Source organism: Delphinapterus leucas, chromosome 14 (assembly GCF_059928025.1).
Source record: "Delphinapterus leucas isolate spDelLeu-1000000601 "Yukka" chromosome 14, BTC_Dleu_Yukka2, whole genome shotgun sequence".
Classification (NCBI taxonomy): domain Eukaryota; kingdom Metazoa; phylum Chordata; class Mammalia; order Artiodactyla; family Monodontidae; genus Delphinapterus; species Delphinapterus leucas.
The window spans coordinates 59,578,290-59,596,029 of NC_143142.1; positions in this window are offsets into that span (position 1 = coordinate 59,578,290).

The window sequence follows — 17,740 nt, forward strand, 5'->3', positions numbered from 1 at the left end:
TCTCCGTTTAAGTTATATAATAGTTTCTATTACTCAAAAGAAAGAAAATAGAATGAAAGAGTTGGGGTAACCAGTATCTTAGTAGAACACAACTATGTTGCATTGGATGATAGGTCTCCAAAAGATGTGTCCATGCCTTATTCCCCAGAACCTGTGAATGTAACCTAATTTTGAAAATTGGCCCTTACAGACACAATTAAACCACAGAGCTTGAGATGAGGAGATAATCCTGGATTATCTGGGTGAGCCCTAAATCCAATGACAATTGTCCTTGTAAAAGAAAAGCAGAGGAAAATTTAACATAGAAGAGGAGAAGAAGCAAAAAGAGGAGATAGTCATTTGGAGATGAAGGCAGAGATTATAGTTGTTATGGGCTGAATTTGACACCTGAAATTGAAGTACTAACACCTAGTACTTCAGATTATGACAGCATTTGGAGTTAAGATTTTTAAATGGATAATTAAAGTTAAATGAGGTTATTAAGGTGGGCTCTAATCCAATATAATTGGCATCCTTATGAGCAGAGGAGATTAGGGCACAGATACACACACAGAGGAAAGACCATATGAAGGCAGAGAGAGAAGATAGTCATCTATAAGACAAGGAGAGAGGTCTCCTACTGACATCTTTATTTTAGGTTTCTAGTCTCCATACTGTGAGAAAATAAACCTTTGTTTAAGCCACACTGTCTATGATACTTTGTTATGGCAGCCTTAGGAAATTAACACTATAGTGATGCCAAGAAACATCTGGGGTTACCAAATGCTGAAAGAAGCAAGGAAGGATGTTCTCCTAGAGTCTTCAGAGGGAGTGCAGTTCATCTTGAACTTTGGTCTCCAGAATTGTGTGAGAATAAAGGTTTCTGTTGTTTTAAGCCACCAAGTTTATCATAATTTGTTAATGCAGCCCTAGGAAACTAATACAATTTTCCTTTTACCAAGGAAAATCAAGTGGTTTATAAGTGACTGTGTTTATTATTTTGAGCCATAATCCATGAAGGATGGTGAAAAAAGGCCTCTGAGTGCAGCTAAAGCTAGAGAGGAATATTACAAGTCTTGCTAGGGCTCTCTGCCCTCAGCTTCTTTTTGTCACCAGCTTCACGATGCTTGGGGAAAAAAAGCACTCAGTAGCATTTGTATTTGCCTTTAGGGATTTCTAATATTGAGACAAAAAATGTCCTCAAAACAGATTCCACTTGGTTTTTGATAATGATGCTCATTCACATTAACATTTATTTATACAAAGCACTTTCCAAAATTTTGCATTTGATCCCATCAGTTTCTTTCTATATTCCTTCAGACCATTATTTCCAGGGCAGTTCTTCTGAAACACTGTTTTGTTACAGTCATCCCTGGGTGTGATACAATCCACCACATTGTGCTTCTAGGCCCAGCTCAAGATACTTTCCCCATGAAATCTTCCATGGAAATCACATCATATATTTACATACATTTTATTCCATTAATTTAGTTTATATATCTTCTCCACTAGAACATAAATTTGAGAGCAGGAAATGCATCTTACTCATCAAATTTTGTTTTTGTTTTTTGTAGCAAGAATTCAGCAAATATTTTTGAATGAATACATTTATTTTTCTCTATATCCTTGTGACTTTGGTGAGACTGATATTCATATTTTAGAAACTAAGCCAGAAAAATTACATTGAGTAGTCCAGGGAAATTTAGTTAGTATTATAGTTAGAATAACACCATCAATTTATTTGGTCCTTTCTTTCCCTACAAGCCACTCATCTGTGGGTCATAGGGAGACAAGATGGATAACACTGCAAAGAAAGATGTAATGACTCTATGAGCATTAAAGCTATTGTCATAATATTTTCTTGGCAGCTTCTGCATCCTGGCATTAGGGAAGTTAAAAAAAAAACTACAGTTAAAGATAAAGGCAAAGGTAAGCAGATATAACAGATGACAAAATAAATAAAAGCAACATTATGACAAATGAAAGAGGGGATGTTTCTGGGAGACAATAAACTGTGATTCTGCTCTTAATTGAAGAGCAATTTTTTTTTTTAAACATCTTTATTGGGGTATAATTGCTTTACAATGGTGTGTTAGTTTCTGCTTTAAAACAAAGTGAATCAGTTATACATATACATACGCTCCCATATCTCTTCCCTCTTGCGTATCTCTCCCTCTCACCCTCCCTATCCCACCTCTCCAGGCGGTCACAAAACACCGAGCCGATATCCCTGTGCCATGCGGCTGCTTCCCACTAGCTATCTACCTTACGTTTGTAAGTGTGTATATGCCCATGACTCTCTCTCGCCCAGTCACAGCTCACCCATCCCCCTCCCCATATCCTCAAGTCCGTTCTCCAGTAGGTCTGTGTCTTTATTCCTGTCTTACCCCTAGGTTCTTCATGACATTTTTTTTCACTTAAATTCCATATATATGTGTTAGCATACGGTATTTGTCTTTTTCTTTCTGACTTACTTCACTCTGTATGACAGACTGTAGGTCTATCCACCTCATTACAAATAGCTCAATTTCATTTCTTTTTAAGGCTGAGTAATATTCCATTGTATATATGTGCCACATCTTCTTTATCCATTCATCCGATGATGGGCACTTAGGTTGTTTCCGTCTCCGGGCTATTGTAAATAGAGCTGCAATGAACATTTTGGTACATGACTCTTTTTGAATTTTGGTTTTCTCAGGGTATATGCCCAGTAGTGGGATTGCTGGGTCGTATGGTAGTTCTATTTGTTTTTTAAGGAACCTCCATACTGTTCTCCATAGTGGCTGTACCAATTCACATTCCCACCAGCAGTGCAAGAATGTTCCCTTTTCTCCACAACCTCTCCAGCATTTATTGTTTCTAGATGTTTTGATGATGGCCATTCTGACTGGTGTGAGATGATATCTCATTGTAGTTTTGATTTGCATTTCTCTAATGATTAATGATGTTGAGCATTCTTTCATGTGTTTGTTGGCATTCTGTATATCTTCTTTGGAGAAATGTCTATTTAGGTCTTCCGCCCATTTTTGGATTGGGTTGTTTGTTTTTTTGTTATTGAGCTGCATGAGCTGCTTGTAAATTTTGGAGATTAATCCTTTGTCATTTGCTTCATTTGCAAATATTTTCTCCCATTCTGAGGGTTGTCTTTTGGTCTTGATTATGGTTTCCTTTGCTGTGCAAAAGGTTTGAAGTTTCATTAGGTCCCATTTGTTTATTTTTGTTTTTATTTCCATTACTCTAGGAGGTGGGTCAGAAAGCATCTTGCTGTGATTTATGTCATAGAGTGTTCTGCCTATGTTTTCCTCTAAGAGTTTGATAGTTTCTGGCCTTACATTTAGGTCTTTAATCCATTTTGAGCTTATTTTTGTGTATGGTGTTAGGGAGTGATCTAATCTCATACTTTTACATGTACCTGTCCAGTTTTCCCAGCACCATTTATTGAAGAGGCTGTCCTTTCTCCACTGTACATTCCTGCCACCTTTATCAAAGATAAGGTGTCCATATGTGCGTGGGTTTATCGCTGGGCTTTCTATCCTGTTCCATTGATCTATATTTCTGTTTTTGTGCCAGTACCATACTGTCTTGATTACTGTAGCTTTGTAGTATAGTCTGAAGTCAGGGAGCCTGATTCCTCCAGCTCCTTTTTTCGTTCTCAAGATTGCTTTGGCTATTCGCGGTCTTTTGTGTTTCCATACAAATAGTGAAATTTTTTGTTCTAGTTCTGTGAAAAATGTCAGTGGTAGTTTGATAGGGATTGCATTGAATCTGTAGATTGCTTTGGGTAGTAGAGTCATTTTCACAATGTTGATTCTTCCTATCCAAGAACATGGTATATCTCTCCATCTATTTGTATCATCTTTAATTTCTTTCATCAGTGTCTTATAATTTTCTGCATACAGGTCTTTCGTCTCCTTAGGTAGGTTTATTCCTAGATATTTTATTCTTTTTGTTGCAATGGTAAATGGGAGTGTTTTCTTGATTTCACTTTCAGATTTCTCATCATTAGTATATAGGAATGCCAGAGATTTCTGTGCATTAATTTTATATCCTGCTACTTTACCAAATTCATTGATTAGCTCTAGTAGTTTTCTGGTAGCATCTTTAGGATTCTCTATGTATAGTCCCATGTCATCTGCAAACAGTGACAGCTTTACTTCTTTTCCGATTGGGATTCCTTTTATTTCCTTTTCTTCTCTGATTGCTGTGGCTTAAACTTCCAAAACTATGATGAATAAGAGTGGTGAGAGTGGGCAACCTTGTCTTGTTCCTGATCTTAGTGGAAATGCTTTCAGTTTTTCACCATTGAGGATGATGTTGGCTGTGGGCTTGTCATATATGGCCTTTATTATGTTGAGGAAAGTTCCCTCTATGCCTACTTCCTGCAGGGTTTTTATCATAAATGGTGTTGAATTTTGTCAAAAGCTTTCTCTGCATCTATTGAGATGATTATATGGTTTTTCTCCTTCAATTTGTTAATATGGTTTATCACATTGATAGATTTGCATATATTGAAGAATCCTTGCATTCCTGGAATAAACCCCACTTGATCATGGTGTATGATCCTTTTAATGTGCTGCTGGATTCTGTTTGCTAGTATTTTGTTGAGGATTTTTGCATCTATGTTCATCAGTGATATTGGCCTGTAGTTTTCTTTCTTTGTGACATCCTTGTCTGGTTTTGGTATCAAGGTGATGGTGGCCTCGTAGAAGGAATTTAGGAGTGTTCCTCCCTCTGCTATATTTTGGAAGAGTTTGAGAAGGATAGGTTTTAGCTCTTCTCTAAATGTTTGATAGAATTCGCCTGTGAAGCCATCTGGTCCTGGGCTTTTGTTTGTTAGAAGATTTTAAATCACAGTTTCAATTTCAGTGCTTGTGATTGGTTGGTTCATATTTTCTATTTCTTCCTGATTCAGTCTTGGCAGGTTGTGCATTTCTAAGAATTTGTCCATTTCTTCCAGATTGTCCATTTTATTGGCATAGAGTTGCTTGTAGTAATCTCTCATGATCTTTTGTATTTCTGCAGTGTCAGTTGTTACTTCTCCTTTTTCATTTCTAATTCTATTGATTTGAGTCTTCTCCCTTTTTTTCTTGATGAGTCTGGCTAGTGGTTTATCTATTTTGTTTATCTTCTCAAAGAACCAGCTTTTAGTTTTATTGATCTTTGCTATTGTTTCCTTCATTTCTTTTTCATTTATTTCTGATCTGATTTTTATGATTTCTTTCCTTCTGCTAGCTTTGGGTTTTTTTGTTCTTCTTTCTCTAATTGCTTTAGATGCAAGGTTAGGTTGTTTATTCGAGATGTTTCCTGCTTCTTAAGGTGGGCTTGTATTGCTATAAACTTCCCCCTTAGAACTGCTTTTGCTGCATCCCATAGGTTTTGGGTCGTTGTGTCTCCATTGTCATTTGTTTCTAGATGTTTTTTGATTACCTCTTTGATTTCTTCAGTGATCCCTTCATTATTAAGTAGTGTATTGTTTAGCCTCCATATGTTTGTATTTTTTATGGATCTTTTCCTGTAATTGATATCTAGTCTCATGGCGTTGTTGTCGGAAAAGATACTTGATACAATTTCAATTTTCTTAAATTTACCAAGGCTTGATTTGTGACCCAAGATATGATCTATTCTGGAGAATGTTCCATGAGCACTTGAGAAAAATGTGTATTCTGTTGTTTTTGGATGGAATGTCCTATAAATATCAATTAAGTCTATCTTGTTTAATGTATCATTTAAAGCTTGTGTTTCCTTATTTTTTTTCATTTTGGAGGATCTGTCTATTGGTGAAAGTGGGCTGTTAACATCCTCTACTATGATTGTGTTACTGTCGATTTCCCCTTTTATGGCTGTTAGTATTTGCCTTATGTATTGAGGTGCTCCTATGTTGGGTGCATAAATATTTACAATCGTTATATCTTCTTCTTGGATCGATCCCTTGATCATTATGTAGTGTCCTTCTTTGTCTCTTCTAATATTCCTTATTTTAAAGTCTATTTTGTCTGATATGAGAATTGCTACTCCAGCTTTCTTTTGGTTTCCATTTGCACGGAATATCTTTTTCGATTCCCTTACTTTCAGTCTGTATGTGTCTCTAGATCTGAAGTGGGTCTCTTGTAGACAGCATATATAAGGGTCTTGTTTTTGTATCCATTCAGCCAATCTGTGTCTTTTGGTGGGAGCATTTAGTCCATTTACATTTAAGGTAATTATCGATATGTATGTTTCTATTCCCATTTTCTAAGTTGTTTTGGGTTCGTTATTATAGGTCTTTTCCTTCTCTTGTGTTTCTTGTCTAGAAAAGTTCCTTTAGCATTTGTTGTAAAGCTGGTTTGGTGGGGCTGAACTCTCTCAGCTTTTGCTTGTCTGTAAAGATTTTAATTTATCCATCAAATCTGAATGAGATCCCTGCTGGGTAGAGTAATCTTGGTTGCAGGTTTTTCTCCTTGATCACTTTCAGTATGTCCTGCCACTCCCTTCTGGCTTGTAGGGTTTCTGCTGAGAGATCAGCTGTTAACCTTATGGGGATTCCCTTGTGTGTTATTTGTTGTTTTTCCCTTGCTGCTTTTAATATGCTTTCTTTGTATTTAATTTTTGGCAGTTTGATTAATATGTGTTTTGGCGTATTTCTCCTTGTATTTATCCTGTATGGGACTCTCTGTGCTTCCTGGACTTGATTAACTATTTCCTTTCCCATATTAGGGAAGTTTTCAACTATAATCTCTTCAAATATTTTCTCAGTCCCTTTCTTTTTCTCTTCTTCTTCTGGAACCCCTATAATTCGAATGTTGGTGCATTTAATGTTGTCCCAGAGGTCTCTGAGACTGTCCTCAGTTCTTTTCATTCTCTTTTCTTTATTCTGCTCTGCAGTAGTTATTTCCAATATTTTATATTCCAGATCACTTTTCCATTCTTCTGCTTCAGTTATTCTGCTATTGATCCCATCTAGAGTACTTTTAATTTCATTTATTGTGTTGTTCATCGTTGCTTGTTTCATCTTTATTTCTTCTAGGTCCTTGTTAACTGTTTCTTGCATTTTGTCCATTCTATTTCCAAGATTTTGGATCATCCTTACTATCACTATTCTGAATTCTTTTTCAGGTAGACTGCTTATAGAGCAATTCTTAATTAGAAACTTTTGCCAAATTTAGTAATGATATGAAGGGTGTAGGGGAAGAAAAATAGTTTTCCCTTTACCCTTCTGAGGTGTTGCTGTGTCCCCTCAGTAATAAAAGTCAAATTAACAAGAGAGAAACAAACAGAAGTTTATTTACATGTATACCTCATACATACATGAGAGATGCCCAGAAAACATGAGTAAACTCCCTGAGATGGCCCAAGCCACTACCTTATATAACATTTTCAACTGAGACAAAAGAAATATTTGGGGATGTGGGGGCAGTTATGGGACGTTACTAGAAAGAGCAACATGAAAAATGGTAAGGATTGTTTTGCAGATTTAAGTCTGTTCCTTCTCCATTGATAAAATTCTCCTGTGATTTACAGTCATTATTTTTAGCCTGGTACTTAAAGGAAGACACCCTTACAAATGGAGATTTCCTTTATAAATATAAATTTATCTTACAGAAGGGTAACTCTGACTCTGTTTTCAGAGCTTCTCCTATGTCTGCCGTTTCTCAGAATAACCAGCTCAAAATAATCGTAAATCAAAAAGGCATATTTTAGGGTGGCATATTCTGCTACTCTTCAAGGTCAAATATATTCTTCAATAAGAGAACTATTGTTCTATTTTTTGTCAGTGAAGTAATTTGTAATATTTGCAACTTCTTTCTCAAGTCAATCCTTACAACTCCAGTGGACAAAAGTCAACCATATTCACATGCATGCACAAATGTGCAACACACACACAGGTGTTCTGATCATAAACTGTAGACTGATGCAGTTGGAGGAAATCTCAGAGGATTCCAACCCTACTGCATATAAGAATAAGGCAGGACAGTGAAGGCACAGGCTACAGAATTGAACTTCATCATGGTTTTCTGGATGTTGATTGAACAAGGTTATTCAGAAGGCATAGAGACTTTGGAAAATAAAATTTTAAGACTGGGATGGGGAAAGATTAGAGAAAAGAAATCAGTGAATCACTATTGGAATAACAGTAACCTTAGGCAAGTTTAGGTCACAGGTGACTGTCTATTTGTTATCTAACCACTCCTCTCTTCAGCCAGGTTGCCATTTAAGTACTTAGTTCATCAATTTCTACTAAAAGACAGAGATGTACAGCCTATCTGCCTTATTGGGCTTTCAGAGTGTTTGAAATGTTCAGTACAAAACAGGTATTGTTGTACACATAATAAACATGTGTGCAGACACCTCTCTCTTTTCTCCTGTGCATACTTCCAGAGTGGCCTGAGGAAAATGCAGATGAGATGAGATGGTGCAAGCTCATTAACAAAGATCTAATAACAAAATCATACAAAAAAATCTAATTAGCAAGGTTACCTCTGGAGCAGCAGTCCCATGCAAATAATCACAAGCTTGCATTTATTTTGTGCCTAGAATCATATATTTTCATTTCCTTTAAAGTTTTAAAAATGTAATCTTCCTTCCAAATTGTGTCATTGCCTACATCATTGTTTCTCTTGTTGCCTAGACTCTGGGTTTCTTCTAGGTGCTTGGAGGAAGTAACCAGAGACATTTCCACCGATAGGAAGACTTTGATCTAAAGGCCACTGGCATTAATGCAACCTTCAGGAATTCCCTTGCTGGAATGCACACAGAAGCCACCTCAGGGCTGACCTGATGGCTGCTTCATGACACAGAGCAATATATCCCCACTGCTGTGGAAGGCAGGGTGGACTGGGGTGAGGGAAACTGCAGAGGAGGAGGGAGCTGTGAAATGCAATTACATGGATTGGAATTTGGCCAGCACATGGAGTGAAATGACACAGCAGTGCCTGGATTCTTCTGTTTGCCAGGATAAAGAAGTTTACACATCATTTACAATATACATGGGAATCTTCCAGAAGCAGCTGTGGTTGACCCTGAAGAGTGAGCAATAAAGAAAACTGGTCTTTGCTTATGAAACTAGAGCTGCAGTGAACATGGAGGATTTTCATGCTAATCACTCATTTAAAAAATGAAGAAAATGAGCACTGAGACAGAGAAGTAACTTACACAAGGTCACCCAGTGCAGAGGTAGAGGATTTGGGTTTAGATTTCAGGAATTTCAATTTTAAGTCCTATCTTGTTTTCAATTTTAAGACCTATTTTCCCCCAACTGTAATTCATTAGGAAGTCAGACCTGGCATTAATGTATGTGTGTCTTTACCACATTTGCTTCAATGTCTTTTTCCATAATTTTGAAGTCATGTTAACAAAAATCTACCTCACTAGGCGATTGATTAAACTATTGCACTTCTGAGAGAAAACACAAGGGAAAATCTTTACAATTTTGAGGTAAGCAAATATTTCTTATGTAACAAAAAACACAAACCATAAAGTGAAACAATAAAATGAATGTCTTCAAAATTAAAAATCTCTACTCTTTAAAAGACACCATTACAAAAATAAGGATATTCACAGTTCAGGAGAAAATATTCACAATGTATATATCTGACAAAGGACTGACATTCAGAATTTATAAATAATTCTTATAATTCAATTATAAGAAAAGAAAGAGCCTGCTGAAAATAAGTGGACAAAGGACTTTAATAGACGCTTTAGAAAAGAAATGTAATTCTGGCCAATAAGTAAATGAAAAGATGGTTAACATGGCAATCATAGGCAAATAAAAATGAAACCCACAATGAGATACCTATTTTATACCAATTAAAATGTCTACAATTGAAGTTTTACATACATATTGTTGGCAAGATACATTTCTGGTGGAAGTGAAATGTTAAAAAACAGAACAAAACAAAAACTTTGGAAAATTCCTTAGCAGTTTCTTACAAAGTTAAGTATTTATCTACTTTGTTACCTGAAAATTTCACCCATAGGTATTTAACTGAAGTAAAAGTATACCTACAAAAAATCTTGTACCTGAATGATCATAACAGCTTTATTCATAATAGCCAAAACTAGAAGCAACCCAAGTGTCATCATTTGTGGTATAGTCTACATGGCACAGCCTTCTCAGCAATAAAAATGAACAAACTGTGGATACACATAATATGGATGAATCTAAATGTTGGGTTAGTGAAGAAGCCAGGTACAACAAGTGATTCCATTTATATGAATTCTCAAGCAGGCAAAATGATTGTATGGAAATAAGTAAAATCAATGGTTGCTTGGGACAAATTGGAGTGGTTGGGATTGACTGTAAAGGGGTAAAAGGGGACTACTATGGGTGATGGAATTATTTCATTGTTAGGGTGATGGTTACATATTTGTTACATTTGGTATTGAGGTGGTAAATATATATATATATTTATTTATTTATATAATATATATATAGTTATATATATATGTCAAAATTCATAGACCTACACACTTAAGATGGCTGTATTTTATTGTATGTAAATTATGACTCAAAAGTTTACTTAAAAAATCAATCTAATGGTTACCTCTATGATGATGTAGGAGCACAGGAATCTTCAGTTACTTTGGTTCTGCTTTAGTTTTGAAGATGGATAGTCAGTTCACAAGTGCTTGGTTTATTATCATGCTTCATAAAATATACAGTGCACATATAATCTGTCATTTATCAAATATTACATAATAAAATATTTGAAGGAACTAAAACATTTTGTCAAGTTACCATATGTAAAGTGCTGATCAAATTTGCCAGATTTATGAAGTGATTACTATGTAATAATCCTTTATAAGCCTGAGTTGATTTTATCTTTGTATAAATTTATGGGGTAGTTTTAGGGTTCTAGTTATAGATTTTAGGACATTGATGATCAAAAGGTTAAACCAACTCCTCAACACTACACAGTTAGTAAAGAATAAAGCCAAATCTATCATGATTTTGTTCTTACTCTACCATGTTCTAGCTGCTTCTCCTAGTGCTTGACCCAAAACATGTTAATTTAACTCTCTCCATTCATTCTCTGCTTTTTTAGGGTCAAGAGTATACAACACTTCTCTCATTCTTTGTGCAGTGCCCATTATTTTGTAGTTACATTTATTTACATTCATCTCTTTCTTACAGCCGCCCCTCTGCTTCAGACACTTTTATTTTACACCTAGATTATTTCCATTGTCAATTCTTCCTGTTTTCAGCTTTTCCTTCCTCACAATTTTTCTGCAAACTAGGGACATTTTATTCATATACAATTCTTGTGGGCAGCAAGATGATAGCATCTACAAACTGGCTATTAAATCTCTGAAAGATAAAACACTCTCCTTAGTCAAGCTTTTATAGACCCTGCAGTCTAGTCTAAGCCAATAGTTGCCTCATAAGATATGCAAATTATGTTCCAAGTCAAATGTCTAAAAGGCTATTGCAGAAAGACCTCATGCTGTCCATTTTTTATGCCTTTCCTCTTGTTGCCTTTCTGAAGAACTATGCCTTTCTTTTCTTCTATCTAAATCCATCTGCCTTTCAATTCCCAAAATAAGTCACCTCCTCTGTGAGGATTCTCTGATTATCAAAAACAAATCCAAACCACTTCATCCTCTTCAGTTGTTTGTGTTTTACTACATTTAAGTTACTCTTTTATTCATTCATCTATTCAATTGCATCTCTTGAATTCCTACTCTGAGTCATTCACAATGTGCAGTGCAGAGCTGTAGTAGTGAATGAGTCCTTGCTATCATGAATATTATATTCTTGCATCTGTGTTGGTCTTATTCTTCAAAGTTGGTTATAAAGTTCTTAATGTCTAAGATCTTGTTTCATGCCTGCATCCCTTAATAGGTATAATTAATGTTTAGAATATATAGTCAAAGAAAAAGGCAATATAATAATAATGATCATTTGTCCTATTTTTTATTATTTTATTTAATTTTTGATATTTATTTATTTTCCTTATTTTTTTTGGTTGTGTCAGATCCTAGTTGCGGCCCATGGGATCTTTGTTGAGGCATGTGGGATTTTTTTTTATTACAATGCATGGTCTGCTTGGGTTTCTCTCTAGTTGCGGTGCGCAGGTTTCTCTCTAGTGGTGACATGCAGGTTTTCTCTCTCTAGTTGTGGCACATGGGCTCCAGGGCACATGGCTTCTGTAGTTATGGAGCACAGGCTCTCTTGTTGAGGTGCACAAGCTCAATGGTTGTGGCACGCAGGCTTAGTTGCCCCACGTCATGTGGGATCTTAGTTCCCCAACCAGGGATTGAACACGTGTCCTCTGCATTGGAAGGTGGATTCTTTACCACTGGACCACCAGGGAAATCCAATTTGTCTTATTTTTAATACCCTAAATTGGCATCTATTTATCTGGTCTTCTATAAATGAGGAATAGCTATTTGAAGGCTATGTGTGAAAATGTAAATAGTGGTTTTCACTGGATGTTGGGGTCATAAGTGACCATAAGTAATTGAAAAGAATGAAGTAAAAAGAAATATTCTATTATTTGAAATCTTTATGTCATGCTTTTTGTGTTCTCCTGAACTTAGGAAAAATGTCTCTCCTCTAAAAGAAAAATTAATCTACTTAATAAAATAGGAGTTGTCATTTGCCCTATTATTCAGTTTTCCTTACTGTGAAGTCATGGGGCTTTACTCTCCCTACTTCATGAAGTTATAGTTAGTGATTAATAAAATACCATGACTTAATATACAGTAAAATGACACTGGGCAGGGGATATGGTTAAAAATTAATCTTATAGTCATTCATGAACAAATCAATTTTATATAAATCATTTGATGTATAAAATTATACATCTTATAAAAGTTGTTTCTATATGGCTCAGTTTTCCTTTTTTTGACAAAGGATAAAATAATTTTTATGCTTTATTCTACATGTAACATAACTAATAGTTATGACTTTTGACAGAGAATCTTCATTATTATCATCAATAATGAAGTCCATGGTGAAATAATATTGTTGCAGAAATGACAATGCTCTGTTATAATGAGATGTTGTCATATTCATTTGAAGTATAAAATAAATTATAATTATCATAGCTATTAATATTGTAGACAATATTGATTAGTAATTTATTATTATTAAACAGAATGACATACAGAAAACTTATGGGGATTCTTTAACTCACGAGGGTGCTTTACAACCTTGGCCTTCTTAAGAGATTTTCATCTTTCAGTTTACTACTTATGTGAGAAGAATTAATTGGAAAGAGCAGCAGACCAAAGGGTACAACTGCCTTGGGGGAGGGGGAAGGAGGGAGAGGGAAGGAGAAGACAAATTCTGGAATCTAGGAAGTCTCCAAAATGAGAATTTAGGAACAAGATCAAGATTCAAATCCACTTCTTTAATTTTTTTTTCTGTACTACCAAGTTTTCAGTTTTTCCTTTGCTTAAACTAACTCAATGCTTCCCAGTGAAATAGTTCCATATTTTAGGTTCATTCCTTTAGACTGGAATATCTACTCTATATCAGGTTACATTAAAGCAACTGTATTTATGCAAAGACACAACTTCTTCCTAAGGCCTTATCTGAATAACTGAATTAAATAATGTTGCTCACACTTGAGACCAAGCAAGGGCAGCTTAAACAGTCAACAGTTAAATCAGATGATTATAGCCAGTGGAATACTTGATAGTGAGATACTTGGAGTATAGTTCAAAACCATTGATTTCTAGATGATGACGGAGTATACTCTTGAAAGTAAAGCTGTGCTTTTCCACTTTAAATATAACTAAATACCCTAGAGATTATCAATAGACAGTGATAAAATGACTGAAAGCTAGAAAGAAGAGGGAAGACTGGCCAAAGACCTGACGACTTGAGAAACAACAACGTGATAAATTCCCTGAATTTTCTTTTATTTCCTATCTACTCCCTGACTAGGTACTGAGGAGGCTTGCAACCCAGGACTGACAACAGGTTTAAACAAAACAAAACAAAGCAAAACAAAAAGTCCAAGGAAGGTCTGCTCTCTCTAGCCAGAGAACTGGAAAAGGGGAAGTTCAATGGAGACCTAGAGTAGAGGCTAATTTCTTGTTCTACAACTGAAGCCCCAGCAAGCATTTTAACCACTGGCAACATCATATCAGTCCTTACTCCACACCTGGCCTAGTGAGCAGTCTGATCTGGCAGCAGTGGCAGTGGCAGCAACAACAGCAAAGTTCCAGTCTTTCCAAGCCACTTGTCCTCAAACAAGACACTGCTAAATAGTCCCATTTGCCTGTAGTAATGATAGCAGCAAAGATGAAAAGGATAATATATTTTATTTACCTATATTTTTATTCTTTCTGTTTTACTTTTTTCTACCTAATGTTTCAAGATTTCTTCTGACACCTTTTTCCCCTCCTTTTCTAGTTAGAGAATTACCTTTAGTCATTTATTTATGATAGATCTGCTAATGACAAATTCTCTTTTCCTTTATGGAGAATGTCTTTATTTCTGCTTTGTTTCCAAGGGATATTTTCACTGGATTTGGAGTTCAGATTTGGCAGGTTTGGGGTTTGTCTTAAAACTGTGCCACTTTTTTCTGTCCTCTACAGTTTCTGATGAGAAATCCATTATCATTCAAATTGTTTTTTCCTTGTAAGTAAGGCATCATTTCTCTTTGCTTTCTAGATTTTTCTTTGTCTTTAGTGAAAGTTTTAGTCTTTCAGAAGCTTGTCTATGATGTGTCTTGGCATGAGTTTCTTTGAGCTTATCTTGCTGGAGATCACTCAGGAACTTTAATTTATGGGTATATATCTTTTGCTAAATTTAGGAAGTTTTCTATTGTTATTCCTTCATGTAATTATTTTTTTAATTAATTAATTTATTTATTTTTGGCTGTGTTGGGTCTTCGTTTCTGTGTGAGGGCTTTCTCTAGTTGTGGTGAGCGGGGGCCACTCTTCATTGTGGTGTGCGGGCCTCTCATTATCTCAGCCTCTCTTATTGTGGAGCACAGGCTCCAGAAGCACAGGCTCAGTAGTTGTGGCTCACGGGCCCAGTTGCTCCACGCCATGTGGGATATTCCCAGACCAGGGCTCGAACCCATGTCCCCTGCATTGGCAGGCAGATTCTCAACCACTGCACCACCAGGGAAGCCCCGCTTCATGTAATTTTTAAGCCCTGCTCCCTTTCCCTCCCCTTCTGAGACTCTGAGCACATGTATGGTAGAATTCTGCTATGGTCTTACAAGTCTCTATTCATTAGTAAATTTTTCTCTTTGTTGTTCAGATTGGGTGATTTCTGTTGTTCTGTCTTCAAGTACATTGACTCTTTCCTCTATCACATCCACTCTGCTATTGAGTCTATATAGTGAGTTTTCTACATTTTAGTTATTGTACTTTCATGTTCTAAAATTTCCATTGGGTTCTTCTTTATGCCTTCTATTTGTTTGATGAGACAATTATTTTAATTTGTTACAAGTGCATGGGTTTCCTAAAGTCTTTGTCAGGTAATTCTAATATTAGTGTCATCTAAGGGTTTAATTTTTTTTTAAATCATGTTGAGATTTTCCTGATTCTCAGTATAAAGAGTAATTTTTAATTGAAACCTGTATATATGAGTATTATATTATGAGATTCTGAATCTTATTTAAAGTTCGGTTTTAGCCAGCTAGCTCTGAAACTGCAAAAGTGTGAAGAGATAGAGAAGTGTTGCTTCACTACTACCAGATGAGTGTAAGCAGGGAGGGTCTCTTAGTTACAGCAGGACAGGTGCAACAGTAAGCCTCCACTGATTCTTCCCTGGAATGGAGGAGAGTACTGCCTGTTACTTTTCTCTCCCTGGTCTTCACTGGCACCAGAGGGGAAGGACAGGGGGCTCATCACCTCTAAATGGGTAACAAAGTCCTGGCTTCCCTATCCAGCCATTGACCTACTCTGCCACAATCCAGTAAGACATGGATTAGGGTACCTTCTTACAGCCTTGTGAGTGTCCCCCCACTTGGCTTTTTCCAGAGTGGGTGGGGTAAGGACCGCAGTTTTTTCTGTGGTGTTTGACTGGAATAGAATAATTGTTGTCTAAATTGTTGCCTCTTTCTTTGCTCTTAGCCTAGAGTGAGAAGCCGTTTGTTGGAGTTTTAAGTGTTTAAAATCTTTATACTTTGGTGTTTCCAACTTGCTGCCTTATTCAGTTTCAATTCTGGAATATTTAAACAAAAGGGAAAATCCATAAAGAAACACAGCCCTTAAACAACATATTTTAATAGTTGGATTTAACAGATATGTACAGAACATTCCATCCCAAAGCAATAGAATACACATACTTTTCAAGTACATGTGAAATATTCTTCAGCTCTGATCATATGCTAGGTCAAAACACAAATTTCAATATATTTGAAATTAAGCATCTTTTCCAAACACAACACTATGAGACTAGAAATCAAGTAAAAGGAAAAGAAAAATGCAAAATACACAAATATGGGAGGCTAAACAATATGCAACTTAACAACCAATGTGTCACTGAAGAAATCAAAGAGGAAATTTAAAAATACCTGAATACAAATGAAAATGGAAACAAAACGATCCAAAATCTGTGGGACACACCAAAAGCAGTTCTAAGAGGGAAGTTTATAGTAATACATGCTTACCTCAGGAAACAAGAAAAATCTCAAATAAACAATCTAACCTTAGGTGTAAAGGAACTAGAAAAAGAAAAAAAAATCTGAACCCAAAATTAGTAGAAGGAAAGAAATAATAAATATCAGTGCAGATATAAATGAAATAGAGTCTAAAAAATATAAACAATCAATAAAACTAAGAGCTGGTTCTTCGAAAGATAAACAAAATTGGTAAATCTTTAGACAGACTCATCAAGAAAAAAGAGGACCCAGATAAAATCAGAAATTAAACATAAGTTGTTACAATGAACACCACAGAAATACAAAGGATCATAAGAAATTACTATGAATAATTTTAATACAAGAAAATGGACAACCTAGAAGATGGACAAATTTCTAAGAATGTACAATCTCTCAAGACTGAATCAGGAAGAAATAGAAGATATAAACAGACCAATTACAAGTAAAGAAATTGAATCAGTAATAAAACAAAAAACAAAATACTCCCAACAAACAAAAGTCCAGTACTAGATGGCTGCCAAGGTGAATTTTACCAAATATTTAAACAGTTATCATTTATCTTTCTCAAACTATTCCAAATACTGAAAAGTAAGGAACACTTTCAAACTCATTCTACAAGGCCAGCATCAGCCTGATATCAAAACCAGACAAAGACACTACACACACACACACACGCACACACACACACAAATCACAGGCTAGTATCACTGATAAACATAGGTTCAAAACTCTTCAACAAATTTTTAGCAAATCAAATTCAACCATACATTAAAAGGATTATATCATATTAATATATACAACAAAAGCTTTTGATAAAATTCTACATCCATTTATAATAAAAACTCTCAAAAAATGGGTATACCCCAGCAACAAATAAAGGGCCAGATATGACAAATCTACAGCCAATATTATGTTCAACACTGAAAAGCTGAAAGCATTTCCTCTAAGATCAGAAACAACACAAGGATGCCCATTCTCACCAGTTTTTTTCAGCATAGAATTGGAAGTCTGAGCCACAGTAATCAGAAAAGGAAAAGAAATAAAAGGAATCCAAATTAGAAAAGAAGAAGCAAAACTGTCGCTATTTGCAGATGACATGATAAAGTATATAGAAAATCCTTTATATACATGAAAATCTTCTATGACATGAAAAACTACCAGAGCTTACCGATGAATTTAGTAGAGTTGCAGGTAAAATTAATATACAGAAACCT